Raw genomic sequence first — 9,277 nt, forward strand, 5'->3', positions numbered from 1 at the left:
CTTCGGCAAAATAGCATGAGCCACAAGGCATCACACACTTCTCTGCGTGACAAGCGCCCCCCCCCCCCCCCCCCCTCTCCTCTCCTCCCGAAATAAAGGGGCTCGCGCACACCCGCCGCTTCGGACCCAGTAACTCCCTTACGAGCTCTTATAATATCAGCAACCAGCGGCCTGCTGGAGAGCGCCGTCGTCGGAGCCCCCGCGTCCCGTGACGCCGGCGAGCGCGAGCCGCGCCAGCGCCGGTCCACTCACGCCGTTCACGCCGAACAGGCCGTCCAGCCGGTCGGCCGAGAGCGCCTGCAGCGCCTCCTGCTGCTGGCTCTGCTCCTGGCTGCGCTGCTCGGCCGCCGTCTGGCCGGGCGGCGGCTGCCGGCTGGCCTGCAGCCGCTCCAGCAGCTCCTGCCGCAGCCGCAGCGCCGTCTGCTCCGCCTCCTCCAGCTGCCTGCGGCGGCGGCGGCGGGCGGCAGTGTCAGACGCACGGCAGGTCCAAGATGTGCGCGGCGGGTACGCGCGGGACATTTGTCCTACGCTCGCCGCCCTGAGGGCTTAGAGAGGCCGCCAGGCCAGCAACCTAACTCCCCGTGTTACAAAACGTGCGCGACAACACGGCCTTACGATTTGCGTGTGGCGCGCGTAATCACTCAAATGTGGCGCCTTTGGCGGTAGCAGTATGCTCAGAGTAGATATTGGAGTAGCTAGCTACCGGTGCTTAAGGGTGCGCCGACTGCTGAGGCCAGCTGGCGGCCATCCGGAGAGCGCGCTACACGTCGGTAGAGCACGCCAGCGTGCGGTCCGCGGCCGCGAGTACCCGTCACTACGTCAGCTGGCGCCAGTCCCGGCCGGCTCTCCCGTACGCGACGGGACTGCGCCGGCACACAGACAGCCACTGAGGGGTAAGACGGCATAGCACACGGCGGCGGGAGATGCCGCACCACGTAAAGCGACAGGATGTCATACCACACGGAGCGATGCCACATATACCGGTCATCGTATTCACAGTCATCACTCACTACCTGCCACTGCTTGGCATAGGCGAACATGACGGCCACGCGAGCGATGCAACAAACATGACGCAGGGCCCGCCGGACTGGAGCGGCCTCCCCACCAGCGGCCTCCAGCGACCTCATCTCCCCCATCAGCAGCTTCCACCCCTCCAGCGGTCTCCTCCACCACCCGCGGCCTGCAGTGGCCTCCTCCCCCCCCCCCCCCCCCCCAGCGGCCTCCTCCACCGCCAGCGGCCTCCAGCAACCTCGTCTCCCCCATCAGCGGCTTCCTCCCCCTCCAGCAGTCTCCTCCACCACCAGCGGCCTGTAGTGGCCTCCTCCCCCTCCAGCGGTCTCCTCCACCGCCAGCGGCCTCCAGCGGCGGCCGAGCGGCGGCTCACCTGACGAGCGCGGCGCAGCCAGCGCAGATGAGCTCGAACTTGGCGGCCGCGTCCAGGTCCAGGCCGAGCGCGCCGACCACCTGCCGGCACCGACAGCCGCCCGGTCAGCCGCCGGCAGCGGGCGGCCGGCCTCTCGCGCACACCACGCGGCGAGACGTGGCCGTCTGGGGCTTCGGATGTTAGTGTGAGGCATGGTCAGGCCACCCTGGGCCGCCGGAGGTCAGGCCATGACACTGTTGAGGGCTCTGATGGCCGATGCCACGCCCCGGCGAAGCGGTCACGAACGTCGCGACATCGCACCGGGGGGATTACGTGTTAAAACGAGCATTTGCAGCCGCAGGGACGGGCTGTCCGGCGGCTATCCGTGCCGCAATGCCGCCTTTGTCTTGAAACCAGCCAGGGGCAGCGACAGGCTATGGACGCCCTCCCCTCTCCCCCAGCCACTGACCAGCCAGGAGCAGCAGCAGGCTGTGTACGCTCCCTCGCTCTCTCCCCCCGGCCACTGGCCAGCCGGGAGCAGCAGCAAGCTGTGTATGCTCCCTCGCTCTCTCCCCCCGGCCACTGACCAGCCGGGAGCAGCAGCAGGCTGTGTACGCCCCATCCCCCCCCCCCCAGACTGACCAGCCGGGAGCAGCAGCAGGCTGTGCACACTCCCTCGCTCTCTCCCCCCCCCCCCGGCCACTGACCAGCTGGGAGCAGCAGCAGGCTGTGTACGCTCCCCCCCCCCCCCCAGCCACTGACCAGCCGGGAGCAGCAGCAGGCTGTGTACGCTCCCTCGCTCTCTCCCCCCCCCCTGGCCACCGACCAGCCGGGAGCAGCAGCATGTTGTGTATGCTCCCCGCTCTCTCTCCCCCCCCCCCCCCGGCCACTGACCAGCCGGAGCAGCAGCAGGCTGTGTACGCTCCCTCGCTCTCCCCCCCCCCCCCCCCCCAGCCACTGACCAGCCGGGAGCAGCAGCAGGCTGTGCACGCTCCCTCGCCCTCTCCCCCCGGCCGCTGACCAGCCGGGAGCAGCAGCAGACTGTGTACGCCCCCTCGCTCTCCCCCCCCCCCCCCCCGGCCACTAACCAACTGTGCGGGTGACGAGTCGGCGGCCATGTGGCGGAGGTAGCGGTTCAGGCGGTTGTACGCCTCGGCGGCGGCCGGCGCCGGCGTGCAGTGCGACCAGCAGACCATGCAGCGGCTGACGTCATCGTGGTCCAGGTCCGGGCCCAGCCTGCCATGGACCCCAGGTCACTGCAGGTCACCGCAGGTCAACAGGAAAGGCAGCAGCCCGTACAGACTGAAATGCACTTATTAACAGTGCTATAGCTCTTCTCCATCTCCATGCAGGCAGCCTGCGCCGAAGCAAACCACTTGCGAACGAAACACAGATGGCAGCACCACATTCTATAGGCAACCCCCGACAGATGGCAGCACTGCTGCGGGCGCCCGGTCGCGGCGGGCACCTGGGCGGCGGCGCAACTGACCTGCTGGACTCTGGACTGGTCCTTGGACTCCTCCGACGCGCCAAGCACCGCCGACTCTGAGTCAGAGTCATCTGGGGAGCGGGTGAGGGCGCGTCAGGATGGGCACAGCGGCCTCAGAGCGGAGCACGCGCTCGGACCACGAGACACCGTCTGGCCCCCGGGGTATGTCTGCCACTGGCGAGAACACCTTCTTCTGGGTGTGATTGTAAGCTATGCTCCTGGTAAAGCTCGCAGTGGTCAACGATAATGATCGCAAGTCTGTGATGAGATTCACGAAAAGGCGAGTCTAATGGCTAATGCTCATCTTGACTGAGTTTCATACTCTGGTGCAGTAGCCTGCTTAACGCCCAAAACGATCTTGCGACGTGGCTCCCTTTACTCAGAAACACCCTCGGCACATCAGCATTCTTCAGCTTCGATCCCGCTGCCCAGTCCCGCAGCCCCCAGCCTCGCTTTCGCACGGGTCGCCACCCCAGTCTGCCTGTCACACGGACTGTCATCCCAGGTTTGCAGCTGTCACACGGACACCGTCACCCCAGCCCCCCCCCCCCCCTCCCGTCGGTTCGCCGCTCACCGTCCGTCAGCGGTCCGGGGCCGACAATGCGCTGCACCACGCGCTCGAACACGGGCCCCTGGATCTCGCCGTACTTGGCGTTCTGCTTGATGACGCGGCCGCTGCTGGAGCGGGGCGGTGTGCGCGCGCCGCGCCCCCGGCCGCGGCCCAGCATGGCGCCGCGAGGTTTTCAGTACCGACCGTCCAACACCCGCCGACGCGGGAGCTTCTATGGGTGCGGATGAGTGGGAGGACTTGGCCAGTTCTATGCCGTCCAGCCGGCTGAGGTGGCCTGCCGGTAGAGGGCAGGGCAGTCATGACAATGACGGAGCTCAGGTGGCTGCAGTGAGCAGATGGGGAAGCCACGCATGCTGATGTCTTGATCAAGTGTGGGCTCAGAGACGCACCCATCATGCTTGTTAAAATAATTTCACTGCACTCACTTCCAGACAACAAGAGCAGTACCTTGGAAACATATTTGGAGCCAGCATGCCAGACAGTTGCCATAATCTTGTGTTCAGGGTCACAGGGGAAGCGGTTAAAGTTCCCAGATGTCATGCACAAATATGATACTTCTCCCCCTAATGTAAAACTCAACAAAAACAGGCTCTGAGACAACACAATAGCTTTTGCTCTTAATGCAAAGACTATACTGCTAAAACATAACAAGAATATACAAGAATGATGGAGGACACATTTAGCAAGTCTAGGATGAAGGGAGCAAAACACTACAACTGCCAAAGTAAAGGAAAGAACACCAAGTAAACTTTGCTGCCACCTTAAGTTAAACTTAATTTTATTTCAAGGCAAGACAACTCAGCATTTTAGTATCACATGGCATGTGCCTTTTGCCTGACAGGCCATATTTTTTAAGATGTTTCCCTTTGGTTTGGAAGAAGGTGTCACTTCATAAGAAAACCACCAACTCAATGAATTTGTAGTGCCAACAGGTGGCTGTATGTGCCAAAGGACTGCCAATAGCAATAGGTCCATAGTCACTGCATGCATTCAGCAGAATGAAAGTTTCCTTCACACCCACAGAAAAAGGGCTTTGAGATGATAAGTCACAGGCTTAATGGTTTCAGAAACAACATCCCTATCTTATAAAATAGCTCAACAAATTATTGACAAGGATCATATAGTCCCTGCTGCAGCTACTAACATAATTACAACAGACAGCTAGCTAGAGAGCAATTGCCCTTCACACCAAAGCAGACTGAACTGCACTTCCTTAGCTCTGTGATTATTTCCCTGCACATGTAACCCAAAGCCACCTTTCCTGAAGCTACAGCATCAGTCAAGAACAATAACTAAAGACGTTCATCCAAAAAACGAATGTAATCCTCCAAATGAATCAGTCCAATGATTCCAAAGAATTGTCTGGTTCCCATTGCTCCTGTATACAACTCTAGTTTCTAGCATCCTCTGTCCTTCACAGAGTAACTATGGATGATATGAGCACTGTTTTCTCCATTTTATGATGTGCTGTAGTTACAAAATGAATATTAGTTGACAATCACCTCTCTGCAATGAAAAATATAAAGGAATACCTTGACTTGGATGCAACACCCAGAGCAAGACATGCTTACCACAAATTTAACAACACAGTAGCAGCTGGAAAAGATGCAGGAGCCCTGGAACTTCCACACAAGTTTCTATTAGTAAGCAGTGAGCACCAATAACAGCCTAAAAGGTGACAGTAACTTGCTACCTCCTGAAAATAGTCAGAGGTTTCTAAAATGGCAATGAAGTCAGCAGGTTACTGGACATCCAGGAAATCAGAACATACTTAGAAATAGCCATAGCACAAGCAAGCAAGCAAGTCATTTGTTACAAAGCAGCAGACGCCAACGGTCACTTGGACACATCTGGTGAACTGAAATCCTCAAACCTGTGTCCTGCAGAAGGAAAATATTGCAGCCTTCTATCAGATGACATGACGCACATGGTTGGAAAAAGCATCGCCCGCAAACGCGGCCACAGATCACATAAGAAACGACGATTCTCAAATATCTAACTTTTCAATATTTGTTCGCGCCACTCTCGCATTAACTGTATTCAAACCGCCATATAAATTGTTCTTGAACTCGAGAATTTTGGTCTCGAACACAAGCCTTCAGTCTGGGGGCGTCCTTTACCGCAAAAACGCCATGGGAAGGGCAAAAGGATTCAACAGCATCACGTGTCAATAAAAAATGTGCACTAACCGTTAAAATCCGATAAATGCGCAACACTCACACAGCCGCCATTTGTCAGGCGCATTATGCTTGTAGATGGCAGCACCATGCATTCAGTTGTTTACTTTGCTGGTATATACCAAGAAATGATGCGTGTACTACTAAAGGCAGCTAAGCCCCGCCGAAGAAAATAACGATTACGAAAATAAACAGCGGTGTCACCGCACTGTCGGCCAGATTGGCTTACAGACCACCCCGGCCGATACTGAAACCGTTGCCAGACGGCTTATGTGCAAACGCAGGTAACCGAGATAGGTGTGCAGTTGCGCGTTATCAGTGGGGAGGGGTAGGGGCTGAGCGGGCAAATAGCTTTGCTTGATCTTTTATCTCCCATGGAATTATAATCAGCCGTAGTATGGAAAGAAAGCATCTTTAGCGATATTATACCGCGGATACGGCGCACCAGCAGGGGGGGGGGGGGGGGTCAGAGTGGCAGATGCCCCCCTGCCGGCAGGCAGGCAGGCAAGAATACGTATTCTTGCCTGTTGAGCAAACTAAAAAAATGCTGGGAGAGGCCTTTTCCCCAAGCCGCAGGCTTTGAAGCTACCCGTACATGGTACGAAAATTCAGGTCATCAGGCAGGCCACCATAACTGGGCTAGATAGTGATCAGTCGGGCTAAAATAATCCGTTACTTCAGGAGACTCGTTTTCCGCATCATAAAGCCACCTATATGAAGAACACATCCAATGCTCTAGGTGATCTTCAAGGTTTGCATTTTATGTCACACATACATTTTAACGAACAACACATCTTCCACGGTCCACAGGATAATTCAAGATAGCTGGCTCCACCTACACCAGAGGACTCAGCTATATTCCGGCGTAAACTCGGGCAGCTGGTGGATCCCACTGAACCACCCATTACGGCACAGAACCGGAAGTGTTGCCAAACGCAAATCGTACCAGTGTAAGTCATGCTGTTCCGCTGCCTCGCCTCCGGCTCACTAGCACACACGGTACGTCCAAAGTCACTTCTGTACCTGACACTCGTCACATGCACCCCCGCAGTTCATCCCGCCGGCGTGTTCGTCCTCGCGCCGGCAGCTCTCGATTCTTCTTCTTGTTACCGCCCCCTCTTCTGGCCCCGCGGCCGCGTCCCTCTCACGGGGCGCCGGGAGGAGGATCGGAATGCGAGCACCTCTAAGCGGCGCTCGTCAAACCACGCAAGCATTCACTGGCTTTCACACATGTGTTCCCTGACATCTTACAATGAATGATTCACGGCATCATGAACATATATCTCACGAACCTAGTGCAACAAAGACATTAAAAAAAGACCCCTAAACGATATCCGTCACGTCATTGCAACTAACCTAGACAACGTGTTAACACAAACAACGCGAATACACCATGAATCAATGTTATGCACCCAGCTATTGCAGTCATGGGCTAAATCGGTGTGGAGGGCGTCCGACTCGGGTGCTAAATCGGTCTGGAGGCCGTCTGACTCGGGTGCTAAATCGGTCTGGAGGCCGTCTGACTCGGGTGCTAAATCGGTCTGGAAGCCGTCTGGCTCGGGTGCTCCGCTTTTCGCGATGATCGTTCGAAGTTGGCTGCCCTACAGACACTGGGATCCAGGGCCTTTGCCCTACAAACACTGGGATCCAGGACCTGGACGCACTCGAACGGGGACTCGGGCTTCGTGGCGATTCATTGGTTTGCGCCAGGTTACGGCGAGACAGTGGTGAGGTGGGCCGCGGACACGTGACCTGCGCACCGGGGTAGGGCACGAGGTCGGTATCACTGCTGTTGCCGGCTCGTCAGGCGGTTCAGCCGCGGCCTGGGACGACGTAGGAATCGCAGTCTGGGCCTCTGCAGGTTGATCTGCAGCCGCGGCTTGGGCTGCAGCGAGGTTCGCGATCTCAGCCTCCTCAGGCGCCACAGCCACCCAGCCACGTCAGTCCCCTACGTCGCTGGCAACGGCGCTGCTGGTTCAGCTGGCACAGCCACCTGCTGTCCGTCTGTGGACGTCGGTACGGCCGGTGGTGGCGCAACTGTCTGAGTCGGCATCTGGCACTGCAACTGCGCCGTCTGGCCGTGCAGCGCCGCGACCGGCGCAGTCCGGTGTGTTGGTGTTGCCGACGGCGACTGTTGCCCGACAGTGCCACCGTTACGCGGCTGCAATCAATTGTGGTGGACCACGAGTTTCCTGCGCCTGCCGCCGCGCAGCTGAACGCGGTAATTTAGCTCACCTGTTTGGGCAAGCACCACCGTCGGTTTCCAGAGCGGAACAAATTTGCGGCACTCGCCTCGGGCGGGCACCTTCCGGAACAGGTGCACCGCATCACCCGCCTGGTACAAGGCGTACCAGCACGGTCTCTTGGCCCGCGAGCGGTCGGCGATCGTCGGAGCGTCGGAGTGTGTGAACGTTGGGGGTGGAAGTGTGTCCACCCCAAACTGATTTCCTGCGTACGTTCATGGATGTGTTTCTTGACATGCTGGATACACACACGCGCACGGCACACAACCGGTAAATCGTGAATGAATCGTACACTACATAGCCGTAATTGCGTAATTCACCGAACGCGCCCAGCCTCGTCTCATCGGTTAGCGCTTACGGTGAATTCTCAAATGGCAGTGCGTCTTTAGACATCAGTCAGGGACATCAGAGGGCGAGACTTCAGCGTGTCTCCAGATTGATAGGGCACCTGCAACACTCTTTTTTGTCTTGTGTCTTCTTAGATATAATAAAGAACTGAGGCGCATATTCAATGAAGGGTACATACATTACAAAGTGTGTAGCAATGTCCTCCTTCACGCATATTCCAGACGTTGTGACATACAGTCCGGGGAAAGTCTTAAGGCAGTCCGGGAAAGTTCTAATGCAGTCCCGGGAACTCTTCACCAGAAAAAAACGGTTCTTATAGCAGGGGTTAAAATCAGGGCGCGAAGTCAGCACGTTTTAGCCGAATTATGCCTAAAACCAAATTTTACCGATGGCGAAAACCGGAATGTTTTCGCGAAACTCTGGTTTGACTTCGGCAATCAAGAAAACCGGTACTTCGGCAATTGTGCACGAGGAAATTTCGCGGCATTTATGTATTTAAGCGTAATTACATCGCGTTGTGTTTTTGGGTAAGCATTCAAGGAGGAGCGCCCGGAGATGTTAACGCAGAGGTTCAGTGTTGCAGTGATAAATGAAAAACTACATGAAAATGATAAGTAAAGAACGTAAAATAATGAAAACATAACACAACCACAAAATTAAACATCACCAAAACAAGTCCAGAGGTAAACCGCGCTATGTGGCAACGCTCCGCGGTCCGCGGCCGTGCCTCCGCAGAACGCGACCCGCCCAAAGCCTGCGAGCTCGCAGCAAGGCGGCGGATTCCGGGCGGGTTCAACGCGCGAACCTTGCGCACCTCGACCGGGTCGCGTAGCTCTCACTCCGTGGGGACCGGTTGCTGTCGGCGGGCGTGACAGTACAGCGGTGCTGAGATAGCGCCCCGACGTGGGCGAACGCCGCCGGTCGGCGCTCTCCGGAGGACTGGAAGACCCACGAAGATTGAAGTGCCCGTGCAGCCGGCGACGGCCGGTGCACTGGTCGGAAGTGGTGAACCACCCCGGACAGCGACGGCGTCCCCAGCCAGCTGTGGCCTTCGGAGGTACGGGCGGTGGACCGCTGGCCGTCAGT

The sequence above is a fragment of the Pollicipes pollicipes genome, unplaced genomic scaffold (assembly GCF_011947565.3).
Source record: "Pollicipes pollicipes isolate AB1234 unplaced genomic scaffold, Ppol_2.1 Scaffold_7262;HRSCAF=8765_pilon_pilon_pilon, whole genome shotgun sequence".
Taxonomy (NCBI): domain Eukaryota; kingdom Metazoa; phylum Arthropoda; class Thecostraca; order Pollicipedomorpha; family Pollicipedidae; genus Pollicipes; species Pollicipes pollicipes.